Genomic DNA, 17,388 nt, shown 5'->3' with positions numbered 1-17,388 from the left:
AGAGACAAAACACTCACGTATTCCCTAAACCTGCCCCCTCTGCTAGGACCTAAGGATAAACAAACAACTTTTAATACAGTTCTTCTAAGTGCAGTATACTGAGCAGCAATTAGAAACTCTCGGAACTTGTAAGGCAGTAACATCAGTGTGTGTTTATACCAACAGTCCGTAAATACCTGCATCCTGTGAAGCCAGGTAAGAAACCATCGGTGAATTTTCTTGGAAGAATTATTTCCCATGACGAGAGCTCTACCAGAAGCTTCTGCTGCCCTTGGCATTAATTGCGTTACCTCATTTCTCCTTCTCACTAACGAAACTTGCAGCATTTTGTCAGCTCCTACTCTCTCTTTCAAGTCAGAATTAGCAATAGAAAACCAAAATAGTTTTATTAGTGGACTGCGTCCTTTTAACAAACTTCAATAATAAAACATCATAAGTTTTGCATCTGTGGCTAAACGCAACAGGACCGGCGGGGGGATGTGTGTGCGTTTGGCCACTAACAGGCAGCATCTTTTGACGGAAGCGGCCGACACCACGGAAAAAGTGAAAAAAAAGCATCGTGCAGGCAGCAACCATAATTTTATACTTAAGAAAGTTGATTTTTTTTTTTTTTTGCATTTGTAAAGCAGGGATTTCAGTTCTTTGATGTATAAGAAAATGCACGCAGCACAGCTCCAAATTTACAGCATTTGTTCTTTACGTGTAGAAATAGGCATCCACAGAGTAATAATGTTAGAACTGCTGCAAAGCCAGTTTCTGCAGTGAGCTTGTCTTTCTCCCAAGCAACCTCAGAGCACACTAACATGGGGTCTGAAATACTTTACGCAAGGTTAAAATTTAGTAAAATCTTAAACGCGGACTACGCTAGGAAAAAATACAATAAAGCAAAATCATGAATGACCGTTGTACCTAATCAATGTGCTCACTTACGTCACATGGGCTACTTAATACATCTCCGAAGCTGTTATGAGACAAGAAATGACAATTTATTTCTTTCCCATGGCCATGCGTTCACTGAAATGAGTGGGCAGGGGCAGCGGAGTGTGGCAGCAGTTCTCCCTGCTCACTTGCCACCGCTTGTTAAAAACTTGGTGGCTACTTGGTAGTTTGAACATTGGGGACTTCAAGGCTCCCAGCGGCTTTGCCTCTTTGTTTGGCACCGTTGTGTGCTGGTGCTTAGCACAAAGGAAGCCTTTAAAATACAGAAGAAAAAGGGGGCTGGGGGTTTTAACCCTGCACACCTTTTCCCAATCTGCTATTCTTGGCAGCCCGGGCCTCTAAGCTATTGCTAATAAAAATATATTAATGTCTGTCTTCTGCAGCGTGCTTCCTGGCTGGGATTTATCTCACCCAACTTCAGATTTCTACAAAGTAAATACCTCCACACCTCCTTTTATGGAGGAAGTCCTAGAGTTGATTCACTCCATTGCAAGATACACATCTAAAGTAGTAGGTGAATCATGCCCCGGAATATTTTATTTTCTCTCTAGTGACTGCAAAGGGAGAGTGGATGACTTCTCAACTGGAGAGAGATGAGAGGAGTCCCAACCCTGCTGCTCGCTCTGCCCCGAAACTCCAGTAGCATGCTCTTTAAAGGTTGTGTGGATGTGAGTGCCTGAGTGTGCGTTATTTCACACTTCATCAAACCACTAGAAATGTCACTTGACTACCCTCGCTGCGGTTACTGTCTGTTACTCATACATTCACTTGTGTATCATTCACTAGTGAACGCCATGCAAAAAATATATACATTTTAGACAAGGAAATTCATAAAGACGACCCTTCCAAATAAGATGTTGTAACCTAGAACTTACAAAGTTAGGAAATTCAGACTTCAGGTCACACACAAAAATAAATTCAAATAAAGACATGTGAAACGAAGGTATCAAAAAATGCCCCTAAGACTCTGAACCAATGCATTGCAGGAAATCATAAAGTCACCGCGGCAATGTTTGTGGTTCCACAACCTGAGCTGCCAACCTTGGTCAAACAAAGGCCTACCCACTCCTGTATCCCTTCTTCAGAGGTGGCCAGAAGGTACATGGCTGTACCTTCAAACTGCACCCAAGAAGATATAGCAAGGGAAGAGAAGGACAGGTCTCTCCACTGGTTGATCAAACTTCATCACTATCATGATGAAAACCCAGAACTGCCAACAGTTTGCATGAACGGGGGAAAATACTTGCACAGTGCTCGGTCCATTTGGAAGCCTACGTGCAGATCTGAGAAAACCATGGTCAGAGCTGGGCGATTCCTGCACAAAGTTTCTGTTTGCGATTTTCCTGCTCTCTGGGGCTCAGGAAGGCACAGCCATGTTTCTCCTCTGTGCCTGCGAATATGTGTTGTCTGAGCCTGGGGACAGACAAACCGCACGGCTCCTCACCCTCACAGCCCACAGTGGCCTCTCCTACATTTTCTCCGTATAAAAATGCAAACTTTCAAACCACCAATCATTTTTAAAATAATTTTTGTTTTACAACTACTCTAAGCTCATTCTTCAATGTAGCATTGTGCCAAGGGCGTAACACTAGCCAGCAGATTATCTTTGGTTATTTTATTGAGCAGAAAAAGAGAAATTAAATACTTGGTAGTCCTCTCTTTTTGCCTCTAGATTGCCTCTTGTGTCACATGGCATAAGCAGGACAAATCTTGATGCTTTGCTTTAGTTTAGACTTTCTATTTTTGTGAAGTGGAAAGAGAGAAAAGCATTTTCTGCATCTGATCTCCCGTGCCCTGGGCAAAACTGGAGCCAGTCTCGTCTCACACAGCAGCTGGGTGATACTTCAATAATTTGCTATTACACCAGCTTTTGTGGACTTAGGGCTCGTGTATCCATGCACATCCTGCTCATTTTGGACGACGAAACTTTTAAAACTCGTCTGCTCATTCATTCCCATTATAACTCCCCAAAACAGCATTACACCAACTGAAAAAGTTGCTCCAGTCCCTTTCTGCAGCCCCTTAGAGACCCCGACCAAGGAAAAAAAATCACAAAGCCTAAATGTAAAATCAATGCTTCGATCTAAGGGTGCCTGGAGAAGAAACATGGAGAGGCAGCACTGCCTGAAAAAGCATGTTTGAGCTGTCAAGCGCATACGGTGGCCAAATAAAAGGGTACATTTCTATGAGCGCATTTCTTAAGTGCTTGATGATTTATTTCTAGATGCGGAGAGACAGGACAGGCACACAGTGAATTTCAAGGCAGAAAAGGGTCGTTGTAAATCAGGTTGTCATTTTTCCTATCTTCTAAAAAGAATCCCAGGGAGGTTAATTTAAACAGCGAGGTATGTTTCCCACTCTCTCAATTTTCTTCTCTCCCTCATGGCTATATGGCAGAAGTTGTGCTATTACTTACCTCCAAGGCAGGAGAATAGAAAAGGACTTCTGCTGGAGACCAGCCAATGAGAACATTGCGGGGTATCGGCAGAAGATGGAGAAAATCTTTGAGCTTTAGGTGATGTCCAGATGTTTTTGCATCTGCTTTGGCATCTTTGACTGGCTTTGGGATCTGCTGTGCTGTGCACATTCAGGAAAGCAACCCAGACATGCCATGCTCCAAGCTGCTTAGCCCTTCCGATGCCTAAACTTGACCAGCACCTAAAATATCCCTGGGTGCTCGTATTCGGGCACCCACACATGCTCAGAAATGCCCCAAGCTGTGAAGCTGGACACTTTGCTCATACCTAATCTATGCCTTGACCAAAGGGAAGACACCTGTTCGAACATCACCCGCTAGGCATGGGTAGTCCCCGAATTCAGCACAAAAGGTGGTCTCTGATACAGATGAGAGGTGTTGTATGAGAACTGTTGATGGGCAGTCACCCTTTTCCCAGAAGTTTTATGATGTTATCTTGAACTAGAGGTTTGCCATTCCCCTTAGACTCCTGCTCCCCTCGCCTCCCACAAGGAAAGGTGGGAGACATCACCTCTTGGTGGAGACTGCTGTGCGAGTCTGTGCCAGAACATGGCCACGACTGTCTTGGTCACTTCTGTGACCTATATTAGGTTATGCAATGAAAATCTCACCTGCGCACCCACAAAGGAGAACAGAGAGTCCACAGCAGACAGGGTAACTGAATAACACCCAGTCCAACTACTCCCAGGTCGATCCCAGGAGTCTCCACAAGCGCAGAGGAGCACAGGACACAATGGCAGGTGGAGACCTGAATTACGGGCTCTGAGCAAGTGACACCCTGCCTGGCTCCTCCCAGGGCTGTCCCAGGGGAGCCACAGCCCCAGGGTACAGCTGTCAAACCCATTGAGATGAGTCAGCTGGATCTCCTTTGGGACCGATGGGGTGTGGGACACATAGGATGCAGGGGAAGGGCTTTTGGGGATTGCACAAGACTTACAATAGGATGTTTAGGGAAGGAACCACAGTGGGGAAGGGAGGGATCAAGATGGTTTGGGGAGGAACATATGTGGTAAAACAGAGGGATAAGGAGATAAAAAGGGCCATCTGTGTCTAAACAGTTCTAGTCAGTACGCTTGTCCAGCCATGCCCTGGGCACAATGAGTGCAGTCTGTCCTATCTTCTATTAAAACTTCATTTCTAACTGTTTTGCTGGGTGAGGGACTCTGTTCCACGTGCCTGTGTGTATGAGGTCTGGGACCCAGCTGGACTGGGACCAGGGGTTGGTGTGTGTCATCACTAGCAAAGATCAAGTGGGACTAGTTGACAGGTAGGTGAAGGTGCTGGGAGCCAGCGGGGGTGTGTGTGTGTCTCTACAGGTGAGACCAGAGGAAACACTGGCTATCAGAGGGACTGGGGTGCTCTTGACAGCTGCTGGAGAGGAGGTGTGTGTGGAGATGTTGGTGTGTGAGTCAGTACCAGCAACTGGAGTTGCTGCAGCTGGGGCTGCAATACTGCCCAGGACCCCAGTTAGCTGCAACACATAATCATTGGGGTTTCTTTGGTACAGTGTGCATTTAGAATGGCCAAACCATTTTGGTACCTCTGTGTCCCCCATTACAACCAACAGCCCTGAGAAAGTGACATAAAAACATCTTCCTTGGTCATCCATCCAGGAGATCTGAAACCATAACTTCCTCCAGAAAGCTGTGTTCTGCCACCAGCTCAGCAGTGCTAATCTTCCTTCCCTGACTCCGTTTCTATGTTTAAAAGACTATCTTGGAATTTTTTTTCTTTTATATATATTATTTTACAGTTTCAATTCAGCAGAGAAAGATCCTAAAATTTTCCTTCAAGGGCTTAATTCTAAGTAATTACAGGCTACAGTCACGCAGTATATGCTGGCTGGTAGAGCTCTCCTCACTGCCAGAAAAGCAGGTCAATTATAAGCAATGAACCACATTACCAGGAGAGAAAGCTGGTTTGAATTCTGGTCAATTAGTGCTAAAACTGTCTTGGAAGAGAAAGGTAAATTGAGCTAATAGAGCTATGCAGCGAGACCTACATATCTCAGCACCGAGCACAGACAGCAAAGGCGTAATTTCTGAGATGGCACAAATTAATGATGTTTTGGCATGAAATGGACTTCAAACCTGCAGGGTGAAGTTAGTGACATTCCCATCTGTCTCTTCTCACCTCCAACTTAGGGTCTCGATTGAAAAAACATGCCTACTTAGGGAGGGTGCTGAAACACATACTTAACTTTAAGGATGTTCTTACACACTTTCCCAGACCAAGGCTCATGACAAAGTGTAAAGAGCTGCACTGTGTAAGGCTGTGCTGGACTCCTGCCATTCCCATGACTGCCACAGCCAGGGAGGAAGAGGAGGAGGAGCATGCATGAAGCAGGCTTCCTCGGGTTACTCCTTGCGGAGGGCTGGCTCTCAAATAGCCCAGAGACCCGGGACCAGTAGCTTGAGTCAGGGGGATTGTGGCAACCCTCCACCACCACCCCTGCTTTGAGCGGGGATTATTGGAAGTAGTACAAGCTTCAAGAGAAAGATTGGAAAGAGATCATTAGTTTGAAAATTTTCTTTTCTCCAACTGGTAAATCTGCGCATCACCTCCCAGCGGCCACGTCTGTAGAAAGGGAGAGCCAGGCACCTCCCAGGTCCCTGCTCACTACCCCTTGTGCAACTTCACATAAAGGTGAACTGCCCTTTCAGGGTTTATCGCCCAAGACAACGGCAACCAGTGGGACGCAGCAGCACAGCCAAGCCCAGAGGGATGCCAGAGAGGAGAAACTGAGCAGGCAGTTCCCAGGACATGGAGGGAAAGCAGCAGAAGGAGGTGAAGCTGAGCTGTAGCTCCAGCACTCCTCATGCCCTGTTCCGTGTCACAGCAAGAACACGGGAAGCAGACACATGGAGCCCAGCTCTTAAGAGGCTATGCACCAATGACAGGGTCACTGAACTATTATTTTTAATCCCTGACTTTCCCCTGTGTGCCAACGTATCCTTCGTAGGCACCTTAACACAGCATGGTTGAGGTGGGAAGGGACTTCTGGAGATCATCTGGTCCAACCCCCTCCTCAAGCAGGGCCACCTCGAACAGGTTGCCCAGGACTCTTATCTGATGTCAAAGTGCCCCAGGGCTTCCCTGCCCCAGAGCTTGCTGGTACTGGGCAAGTCTGAGCACCATGAAGCACCTGGCATGGACACAGAGAATCTGGTCCTAGGCATCCAGCTATGTACTACGATATCCATCACATTGTGTCCACCGTGTGAGTGTCACCATGCCCTCACAAACCTTCGTCCTTCCACTGCTGGAGCCAGGAGAGGCTGGCATGGGCCAGATGAATGAAAGCTTGAGATCAGAGACAAGAAGCACATGCTGGGTCCACCATATGGTGGTGGTTGGAGGTGTTGGTGGACAGCCGGCTGAATATGAGCCAGCAGTGTGCCCAGGTGGCCAAGAAGACCAACAGCATCCTAGCCTGTATCAGGAATAGTGTGGCGAACCGGACTAGGGAAGTGATCATCCCCCTGTACTCGGCACTGGTGAGGCCCCACCTCGAGTACTGCGTTCAGTTTTGGGCCCCTCACTACAAGAGGGACATTGAGGTGTTGGAGCGTGTCCAGAGAAGGGCTACAAAGCTAGCGAGGGGTCTGGAGGACAAACCTTATGAAGAACGACTGAGGGAGCTGGGGTTGTTTAGCTTGGAGAAGAGGAGGCTGAGGGGAGACCTTATCACCCTCTACAACTACCTGAAAAGAGGTTATAGAGAGATGGGGGCTGACCTCTTCTCCCTGGTGACAAGTGATAGGACAAGAGGAAACGGGTTCAAGTTATGTCAGGGGAGGTTTAGATTGGATATTAGGAAACATTTTTTCACTGAAAGGGTTATTAAACATTGGAATAGGCTGCCCAGGGAGGTGATGGATTCGCCATCCCTGGAGGTGTTTAATAAAAGGGTAGATGTGGTACTTAGGGACATGCTTTAGAAGCAGTTTTTGTCAGGGTAGGTTAATGGTTGGACTTGACGATCTTAAAGGTCCCTTCCAACCTCAGCTATTCTATGATTCTATGATTCTATTCTACATCCCAAGGCTGTCCCACAAATTCCCACTGCCATGTGAGAAGGTGCTACAGGGGCTCTAGGTCCCAGCGGGTGCCCACAGGCAGGGATGCAGGCAGCACTGCCCGCAGCATCACCACGTCACACCTCTGCCTCCCCTCGAAATGAAGCTCCTCTCCTTACACAGTGCAGGATGGGACCCAGCCATGCGCAACCTCATCAAGCGTGAAAAGTTAATGCCCACCAGATCATGAACTGGCGTGACAGAAACCACCAGCAGGTCACTGCACATCACTGCGTGGATTTACAGTGACATAAACTGATTAAGAAAGAAAGGAAACAAGGAGTAAAGCTTTGCCTGGACACAAAGCGCAGATACAGGACAGCCATTTGGTTAGACAAGGGTCATCCCCTTTTTCTTCTCCATGGGTTTTGCTTGGGTTAACTCTAACACAAAGTGAGGATTGTGAAAGCCCAGGAATACTCTGAGGTTGCTGGCAGACAGTTTTATTGGTCTGCCCGCTCCTCCAGCTTTTCTTAAAAAGCTCAAAAGCAAAACAACTGCAGCTCAGACACCCAGCGATCCACCGAGCCCCACGTTCGGCTGTTTACAGGCAAACCGCTACAAAAACACCCCGCGTTGCTGGAAGACTCGACACCTTATATTTTTTCGCCCTGCTAAATGCTACGGTGACCTTAAATGGCACGGGTGCTCTCAGAAGTGCCTCGGCTGACCTGCTGCTTATCTGAGCAGCTCCCTAATCTGCCGGTCAGAGCGGCAGGACCTGCCCGTGGACCTCGCAGCCTTGCAGACATCTCCCCCGGTCATAGGTGCCAGCACTTCAAAGACAGGTGAAAATCAGAACACAATAGCGAGCATAAAAGGAAAAAAATAATGTTTCTTTGCTAGGCAGGCAGTGTTTGACTTGCACATGTAAGACTATTTCTTAAGCAGCCTTGCTTTTTTATACCTCTCACAGAACGGATCTGTGCCTACTTTTATTAATAATAGACGTGTCTGTCTCTTTTTTAAATGTTATTAAGATCCACTCAAAGATTTTCCTTGGCAATGAATTCCAGGGCTTAATTATGCACTGTGTTAACGGGCTTAGTGTTTTTAAATGTAATATTTAATCCCGTTAAAGGCCACATGCTCTTGAATTTTCAGAGCAGGTTAAATAACAAGACTGCTGTATCCTGTATACATTTACACTATGTTTATTGTATTGATCGAATTTCTGTGTATCGGATACATTGCCACTGCGATGCGTCTTCAAAGTGAGTCACCCTTTCTAAATGTTGCACTGATTTATAGAAATCCTTCACATCCATCTCAATTAATGCCAACAAAACTGAAAACGTCTGCTGTTCCACACTCATCTCAGTAACGCTCCCCGCATGGTCTGTGGAAAAAATGAGTTTATGCACTGACATTCTTCAAAAGAATACTTCACGTTGGCTGTCGTGCTACCACAACCAGCAGATGACAAAACGCTATTGCTTCCAGATCACCGTAGGATAAACCACACTGTCATCCCAGGACTGCCCATGTCTGATAGCTCTCAGACAAGTTTTCCCCATTGTGTGAGCTGGCTCAATGCACGTGGAGCTGGTTTTACGCTGGCAAAAAGGGCAGCTGTGCGCTGGGAGAGGTTTCATGTTGGAACACCCAAATTTTCTCATCAGCTTCCCCATCACCACGATATGAAAAGCAGATCTAAGACTGATGAAGATTAAATATGTGCACAGATTTCAGATTCGCTCTTCTAAATGCGACTTGTTGACTTTCCCTGTCCATAACCAGGTCCACACTAAGCTCCTGTTTTCAACACTCACTCTCTAGAGACAGTATTTTCTTTCTCTAACCAGAACAAATACGAAAATGACCCTACCCACCTCACTGCTGGAAGATGCTATTTATTCACCTACTTAATTTTGCTTCTGTGGTATTATAATAATAAGAAGAGAAGAAATAAGAAAACAACCAAGAAAAAAGAAGGGCATTTTGTTTATCTGTGTCAACATGAAATGGGGCTGGTAAACACTGCTCTGAAAACTCAAGTATCTTTTTGAGTTTAAAAGTTACTTCATCTTCTGAATTAAATGCATAACAATAGTCACATGGGATTAAAGCAAATCCAAAACGTTTAAAAATGCGAATTACCTCCTTGCCTGTGAGAAGGTGTATTTTTTTTCATACGAACAACATAAGAATTCAGACTGGGCAAACAATATTATAACTGCTCCTATGGCTACAGAATAGCGTTTGAGATATAACTCAAGATGACAACGCATACTTGAGATATATCTCGTTAAAAGTAAAAGTCTTCAACAGCCAAGAGTTCCCATGTTATGAACATTAACAGCAGTAGATCATTTTCCCCTTTGGGATTTCCACTGCGTAAGACCGGTGTTGGTTTAACGCACACACTTGATGCATCCTATTGAGGCAAACCCATCATCCGCACACTTCTCTTAGCAATGTTGTGCACGTAGGCTGAAGAAGACCCATTACGGACAGATAATTCTAAAAGCTGAGGTTCATTTCTTCAAGAGACTCAAATATTGAAACGCATTAAAAATTTGTGTGCCAATCCTGGGCCTCCATTAGGCCAAACTGTCCCAGCCCCCCCATCAAACCTCTTTGATAACCCATATGTTAGCAAAGTATATATGGAAGGATACCTTTTCCTCTGAATCCGACAGTGTATGGATATTCCTCTGTGTATTTTTAGTCACGGCATTTCTAAAATTTTCAAAGAATAAGGGAGCCCATGAACAAGCGCAAATTGTTCTGGTACAAAATCCACGCGTAGACAGAGAATTGCTGTTTTAAAATGCACATGGAAACATTTTGCAGAACATCTTTGAAAAAAAAAATCCAACAGAGAAACAATATATCACAAAATACAACGTCTTCATGAGCGTGCTATGGATAAAGTGCAATTGCTGTTGCTTTTTCAAAGACGTGCGAGTGTATTTAAATGATTATGGATGAAAGACAATAAAATACGAAGAATGACATTTGAAAAAGAAGCTTGTCTCTCTCTGTTGATGCTGTTTGTGGCTTCTTGGAAAAGGAATGCTTTTTTTTTTTTCATTTTGAATGTGTACCTTATGGAGAAATAAATGTTTAAACCTGAATCTTCTAAACACTTTCCATTTGAAAGCTGGAACATATAACTGCCCCAGTGCTAGCCTAATAAAATCTGAAGGACTTTCAGATGAACAAAATAGGGGAAAAGTTTCACCATAGAGTCACACATAAATGTACAACTAAACCTGTGGGCTTGTTCTCTTCCATGATGAATTTTTGCAAGAAAACAGAGAGCTGATCTTTGCTAGATTAGACTCAGAGGCGCTTTGCTGGCTGAGGACCTAAAATGCTCTGATTAAAAAAGCTAACATATATCCTCGGGTTACTCCGTCTAACTGCTAAGCCAAGTTACCATTACAATACGATTGGTTTAGAGCTGCCGTCAGCATCTGCCAAAACAAAAGACGACCCTTCCATACCTAAACGATGTAATTTGGGATCTTAGAGATGCCCAACATGAAGTCCAGGCAGGACACGCAGTCAGAAAGATCTCACACACAATCTGATCAATTTTGTAGAACATAATAATCCTTTGGAATCTTTCGGAATTAATACTCATTTTAACTTGAAAACCCCTGGGACAACTTTGTACACCAGCTTCCCAAGGAACTCAATGTAGTATAGAGGAGCATCTTGGGAAAGATTCTAAAAATAGGCCCTCTGGTTACCACAGCAAAGCACCCAAACATGCATGGAAATATTTTCGTGCAAAGAGAACCCAGATTTCACATTTTTCTACCCCATCTCCCAAGACCATAACCTGCCGTGGTATGTTACACATACATCCCTTGCTTCCACTTTGAACCTCATTTGCTCGCAGCTGCCCCGTGATTCAATTCAGTCAAACAGGCCTTTTCGGAACTCTGAATGACAAAACCATCAACAACTTTCTAATTTTGCATTTGTGAGCAAACCTCGGAGCCTGGGCGCCCTCCAGGAGACCGAGACAACTGACGTTAGTAGCTGCAGTCCACTTTTACAAACCTCCTCAGCCCTGGGATCTTGGTAAGCTTTGCAAATACCAAATAAGCATCTGGATTCCCCTGTGAAAAAGGCATTACTTATTATCAGAGCAAGATTAGTAGCCAGTGAGCAATTTCTGAGGGATGGCAGAAGAATGATGCGTGGCTGGACCAGGCTTTCGGCTCACGAATATAGGCAAGAGAACTGCAGCATCTTTGCCTGCTGCTCAGCTACAACTCAAAAAGAAGCTGCTTGAATATTTTTTAACAATTTCTGCCTCTCCAGAGATGAATGAACGCTGCTTTCTCTGAGGGACCAGTCCCAGCCATGCTGAAGAGCTGTCTCTTTGGCATCTTGGCCAGGACTTCGCAGTACTGGGGGAGAACAGTGACAGTGACCCAACTCCAGAAGCCACGGCCCAAAAAGGCCGTGCACTTGTTTTGGGTACGCTATCCTCTTCACCTCACGCCAAGTAAAGGCCATTGAAATCAATATGACCCCAGGTGAGCACTGAATCAGTTCTTGCAGCTCCTGGAGCCAATGGGACAATAAGCAAAGCTTGAGATAGATGTGAGGCACAGCCTTCTCCAGTTGGAGCCCATGCAGAGGTGCAGGTTGGAGCTGCAACTGCCAAGTTGACTGAGCTCCTGGAGCACAGCCCACCTCACTGCTGGAAGATGCTCTTTACTCACCTACATATTTTCATTGCAGCGGTCTACTAACAGTTCTCCAGTGAGAACTGAATGACGATTACTAGTGCCAATGCCCTACAAACTGAAAGTGGCAGGAGTTGCCAAACTACTCTTAGAAACACGTGTCCTGGGCAAAACTGTGTAGGAAGGTGTACAGGAGGAATTCAACAGGATTAAGCTCAAAGCAACACTCCAAAGGCTACAAAATTTAACCCCAGAAACTGTTACAACAAAATTTTCAGTGCTTACTTACTTAGCCTTCACACAGAATTAAAGGCAGTCCAGTAAAAACACAGGCTTATCCTGGTAAGAAATCATCCACACATTTTAATGTGCCACCTGCATACACTGTGCAAGTCTACAAGGCCCTAAATATAAACAGACAGCCCTTTCCTGGCTGTTAAAATGAACACTACCTCAGCTTGTTCTCCGAGCAAGCCAAAATTATAGCTGCTTGGAGATCAGAAACGTTTTAGGGTGGGACACTTCCCCCTCCCCCTCCGTCTTTTACAGTGTTTGTAGTTTTATGAATAAGGCATTCATAGTGCCCAAACCCCAAAGATATCCACCTTGGAGGGAGAGCTAAAATTAGTATTAAGTATACTCCTGAAACCGTCAGAGGAGAAGACAGCTCGTGTGGGATGCTGGAGAGCCGGCAGGCAAAACAACATCCCTGAAAAGGCTGGGTCCTCGCTGTACCTCTTGTTGGAGAGCCAATGGCTTTGCATACGCCCCCCCCACACACACATGCTAACCTGTCCAAAAATCCTAGTTATTCCTGCAAAGTCCAGCAAGGTAAAGTTGTGCCAGTGCATACATGCCAGACCAGACTGCTTCTGGGAGCAGAGCACGCACCAAGATGCAACTGTGTGAGCAATGACCGCCTTGAATTTCCATTCCAGAAGACACCAAATCATTTTAAAGGCAGTAAATACGGACCTGACATTCCCTATTATAAAATAATGGGCAGATCTGGATGGAGCACGACATGTTTATCAGCATATGGTCAGGGGAAAAGCAAAAGAAACCTCTTCTTCCCTCCAGATGGTGGTAGGGAGAACGTGGCCAGGGGCGCCTGGTTTATGACCTGCTGCAGGAGAGAGGGGACGGGTCAGTCACCTTACAGGCAAAAATCCAGAGCAACTAGGTAAGGAAAGCAGAGCCTCCCTGATCGTCCTGGCTGGAGTGAAACTGGTTGTTTTTATATATATACAGATATATAAATATATATACACACACACACACACACATACGTACATCTGTATATATCTCTATATAACCCTTGGTACCCCGCAGTGAAGGGCACGACGGCGGCAGCGCTGGCAGGCAGCACGTGTGGCACATACCCCTCCTTTTTCCTTCCCAACCTTTGCTTACATTTCATCTAGTCTACTCTGATTCCAAGGTTTAATAAAATTTAATCCCAGCATGTCTTGAATTAATTAATTAGATCTTGTTCCAAGCCACCGTGCCAATTTCTGCAATTACACTGTTCCTCACAGAAGAGTCGGAACCCGGCTGCCTCCAGCCCCTTGAGCAGCCACAGACCAACCAGGGGTTTGGGAGCCGAGTACAACGCAGCAAATGGGATGATTTCAGAGCACTTTGATTTTGCTCCTCCATTCTTTCCCCACTAGAAAATCCCCTGCAGGTACAAACGGCTGTACCCGTGCGTCAGGTACGAACTGTTGTGTCATGAGCTCAGCCCCGCTCCACTCCCAGCGGGAGTCCCGCACCTGCAAACTCAGTCTTTATTCATCAAAATTGGTGAGTTGGGACTAGTGGGCTACCTGGTACCATCCAATCCACATGCTCCAACTACAGCTCTTTCGTCCCCATCCTTTGCTTCTGAGCTTGCTTCCCTCTTCAAACCATCCGCAATAAAGGATTTTTTAATTCCCTGGTACAAAGAAACCACAAAAATATTTGGTTTTTTTCATCAGGAACAAGCTGTGGGAATTCAGGAGAAATGGGGATATTCTGAGATGACAACAGCATTATTCCCTGTACTGATCTTCCCTGACAGATGATTTCCAAAGAGTGTGACATCCCACCGGACACTCTGTGGAGCATTCTCAAAGTGCAACAGCTACACTGTCTTCCCAAAATGTTTAGCTCTCTCTCCTCATCCTCTTCCCTGCCACAACCTAGAGAAGAGCAATCTCAGGTGCTTGGTGGCCACAGGGACGAGCACAGCATCCACAAACAGACACGAACCACGGAACAGGAGATATTTCCCACAGCATCATGGTTTGGTTTGCACCATTTCATGCAGTGTAATTAATTCTGATCTCAGAAGAGCCTCATCAGTTTTGTCTGCTGCCAGTGTGCTGGGCAGGGACGCCGATGAAGTGCACTTGTTTACAAACACGTTAAAGCGTATTTAAAATCCATTGTTTCTCGCTCCAGCTGCCCAAGTAGTTTTTACTCAGCTCCTGGACTCGTACCAAAAATAAAAATGACGGATTGCCAAAAAGGACAGAGACGGAGGGGTGGAGGGAGGGAGGGATGCGAAGTGGCTAGACAGCACAGCAGATGAATATATTATCCTGCTGCCTCTGGGAACGGAGGTCAGAAGCTGGACCAGGCTGAAGAAACACATTGCAAGAAACACTTGTGAAATTAAAGGTCAGCGAGATAATGAGCTATAACTGCAGCCGAACAAGAAGCATTTGCTGATGGAGCCAGCTCTGAGCTCTCACCGGAGTGCAGCTACCTGCTGCGCCCAGGGTGCAAAATCTGTCCCCTTCAATTAACGCTCACCGACGGGACCGAAGGCCTGGCTGTGGCGCAGCAGGACACAGCTGAGGCTCTCCGGGGAGCTCTGCTCTTCCTTCTGTCACTCTCCTGTTAGATCCAGGCCAACAGCTTCTCTTCAAGAAAAGGCTGTGCCTTCTGTAGGGGCAGCACCGCCACCTCCCCTGGCCCGTCCCTCTTCCCAGCAGCTTTCCCGCCCCTCGGCTCGCATGGGGAACGCTGCCGTGATGCCCATCCTACGTCACCGTGTTTCAACTCTGAAAATTACCCGTGGTTGTGGATGGGCAACATAGCCCTGGCTCGGTGAGCCTGGCTACAGACAGCAGCAACCTGCCGGGGGATGTGCATCCCTACAGATGATGCTGTAGGCTCTAAAGCAGGGAACAGACAAACCCATTTTTCACTCAAGGAGTGTGTTTTTCTGTCTCATATCAGCCAAGTGACCCTCAGCCCTTAAAATCCACCCAACATGGGTGCCAGATACTGGGTTTTGCTTCTACAACATGCTTGGGGCCAGCGTCAACACCCAGCAGCGCAGCACCTTCTTCTGGAGGACTCTCCAAGAGCTCCACGAATAGTATTTTATCTCAAAAAACTTCCCCAAAGTTGGGCAAGCAGCATCCCTAAGGAGGGTAAAACTTCATCAGTAAATTAAGTGACTCCATGAAGGCTGCAAGGGGAAAAGGGCCCAGCTGGAAGGGACAGGGAGAGCAGGCAAGGGAGGGTGGGATTCGGGTACCTGATGGTCAGGTCACTCAGCTACAAGGGGAGAGACCCAGGAGCAGTCTCTGTTTCTAAACGATTTATCTTAGGCATCTGCTGGATAAAAAACCAGAAAGAAAATCCCGGCAGCAGGAGAGGCAACCTCCGCCCTGGCACTGCAATCCACATCTACCGCGTTCAGAAAATTACAGCAAGCACCTGTACGGGAGCACAGGGTGCTCTGCCTGGGCAGCAACGAACAAAACCCACGGCACGCTGCAAGCAGAAATAAAATAAAACCCCAAGATCAGCAGCCTGGATCAGTCCTTGCTCCTCAAAACATCTTTTTAAACACTCAGTCACCACACGTCTGCTCTAGGAATTGCAAACCTCCATGACCGCGTCACCTTGGAGGGGCATAAAACCTGCGCAAATCCAGCGGACAGCAAACGTCCCATCACACTGTCAGGCAGCATGGCCACGGGCACGGCCCTGAGGCACCACGGCCACAGGCTCTGCCGTGCCCCGGCTTCCCGAACCACCAGAGCAGGCACCGAAAGCGATGGCTGAGCCTCTTACCTGTGGACAAGCCGCTACAGGTTCATCTCTCTGATGCTTGAAGGAGACTCAGGTGTTCATACGGTGACCTGGGAAAGGGAGCCTGGGGTAGAAAACACGAGACCTTTATGTAATGAGGCGGTTTTAAACGTATGCCATTTACACCACAGACACAGTCACATCCTCTCCAACTGTGGTAGCGACTCAGATATTTTTGTACTTGCTCCCATTAAGACATTAGGGCTTTTCCTTACTTGCCCTCTCGCTCCTTATCTGCAATTCCTTCTGCTACCATTTTGGCCTAAACTTTTAGGCGTTTTTCTCTATTATGTGCTCTTCTCACGTGGGACCTGGACACTAAATGATATTTGAAAAATGTCATTGCAGAGGTTTTTCTTTACATGCAAAATGATTCATTTTCAGCTGTACAAAGACAAGACACAGGAGGCTGGCTAGTGATGGGCTTTCCAGTTCTGCTAAAGCCAGACCCTGAATGCAAACTGGACCCTGTCTTGGCTACTTCAAAGCCGGAAAATAAACATGACAAAATAAACATGGAAAATGAACTTCCCTGGGCTGCCTGCACCCCCATCCCTGGCCCTGCCCCAGCCTGCAGCAGGGTGAGCAGCTCTGGCCCAGTCAGGGACTGATCATTCACTTCCAACCTCAGGACCAGGGGGGCTAAGTGTTAATCACAGAATCACAGAATCATAGAATTGCTCAGGTTGGAAGGGACCTTTCAGATCATCGAGTCCAACCATCAACTTAACTCTGCCAAAAACCATCACTACCCCATGTCCTTCAGCGCCACGTCTGCCTGGCTTTTAAATACCCCTAGGGATGGTGCCTCAACCCCTTCCCTGGGCAGCCTGTCCCAATTCTTAATAACACTTTCAGTGTAAAAATTTTTCCTGATATCCATCCTAAACCTCCCCTGGCACAACTTAAGGCCGTTGTCCCATCACCTGTTCCTTGGGAGAAGAGCCCGACCCCCCCTGGCTACCCCCTCCTTTCAGGGATCTGTAGAGAGCGAGAAGGTCTCCCCTCGGCCTCCTCTTCTCCAGGCTGAACACCCCCAGCTCCCTCAGCCGCTCCTCACCAGACTTGTGCTCCAGACCCCTCACCAGCTCCGTTGCACTTCTCCAGACCCACTCCAGCCCCTCAATGTCTTTATTTGTGGTGAGGGGCC

The 17,388-nt window shown here is 46.7% G+C and overlaps 1 protein-coding gene across 10 annotated transcripts in view; it reads right to left on the bottom strand.

The window, feature by feature from the left end:
- HIVEP3 (HIVEP zinc finger 3) overlaps positions 1-17,388 on the bottom strand; it is a 289,740-nt gene that overhangs the window by 135,309 nt on the left and 137,043 nt on the right. For 9 of the 10 annotated variants that reach the window (XM_054223793.1, XM_054223792.1, XM_054223796.1 and 6 more), the window contains one exon: positions 16,221-16,302. The exons of the other annotated variant lie outside the window; for it this stretch is intronic. The gene's annotated coding sequence lies outside the window, so the exon portion shown is untranslated. The remainder of the gene's footprint in view (positions 1-16,220; positions 16,303-17,388) is intronic. 10 annotated transcript variants of the gene reach the window in all.

This window comes from Rissa tridactyla, chromosome 18 (genome assembly GCF_028500815.1).
Source record: "Rissa tridactyla isolate bRisTri1 chromosome 18, bRisTri1.patW.cur.20221130, whole genome shotgun sequence".
NCBI lineage: Eukaryota > Metazoa > Chordata > Aves > Charadriiformes > Laridae > Rissa > Rissa tridactyla.
This window is presented reverse-complemented; position numbering and strand designations above follow the sequence as displayed.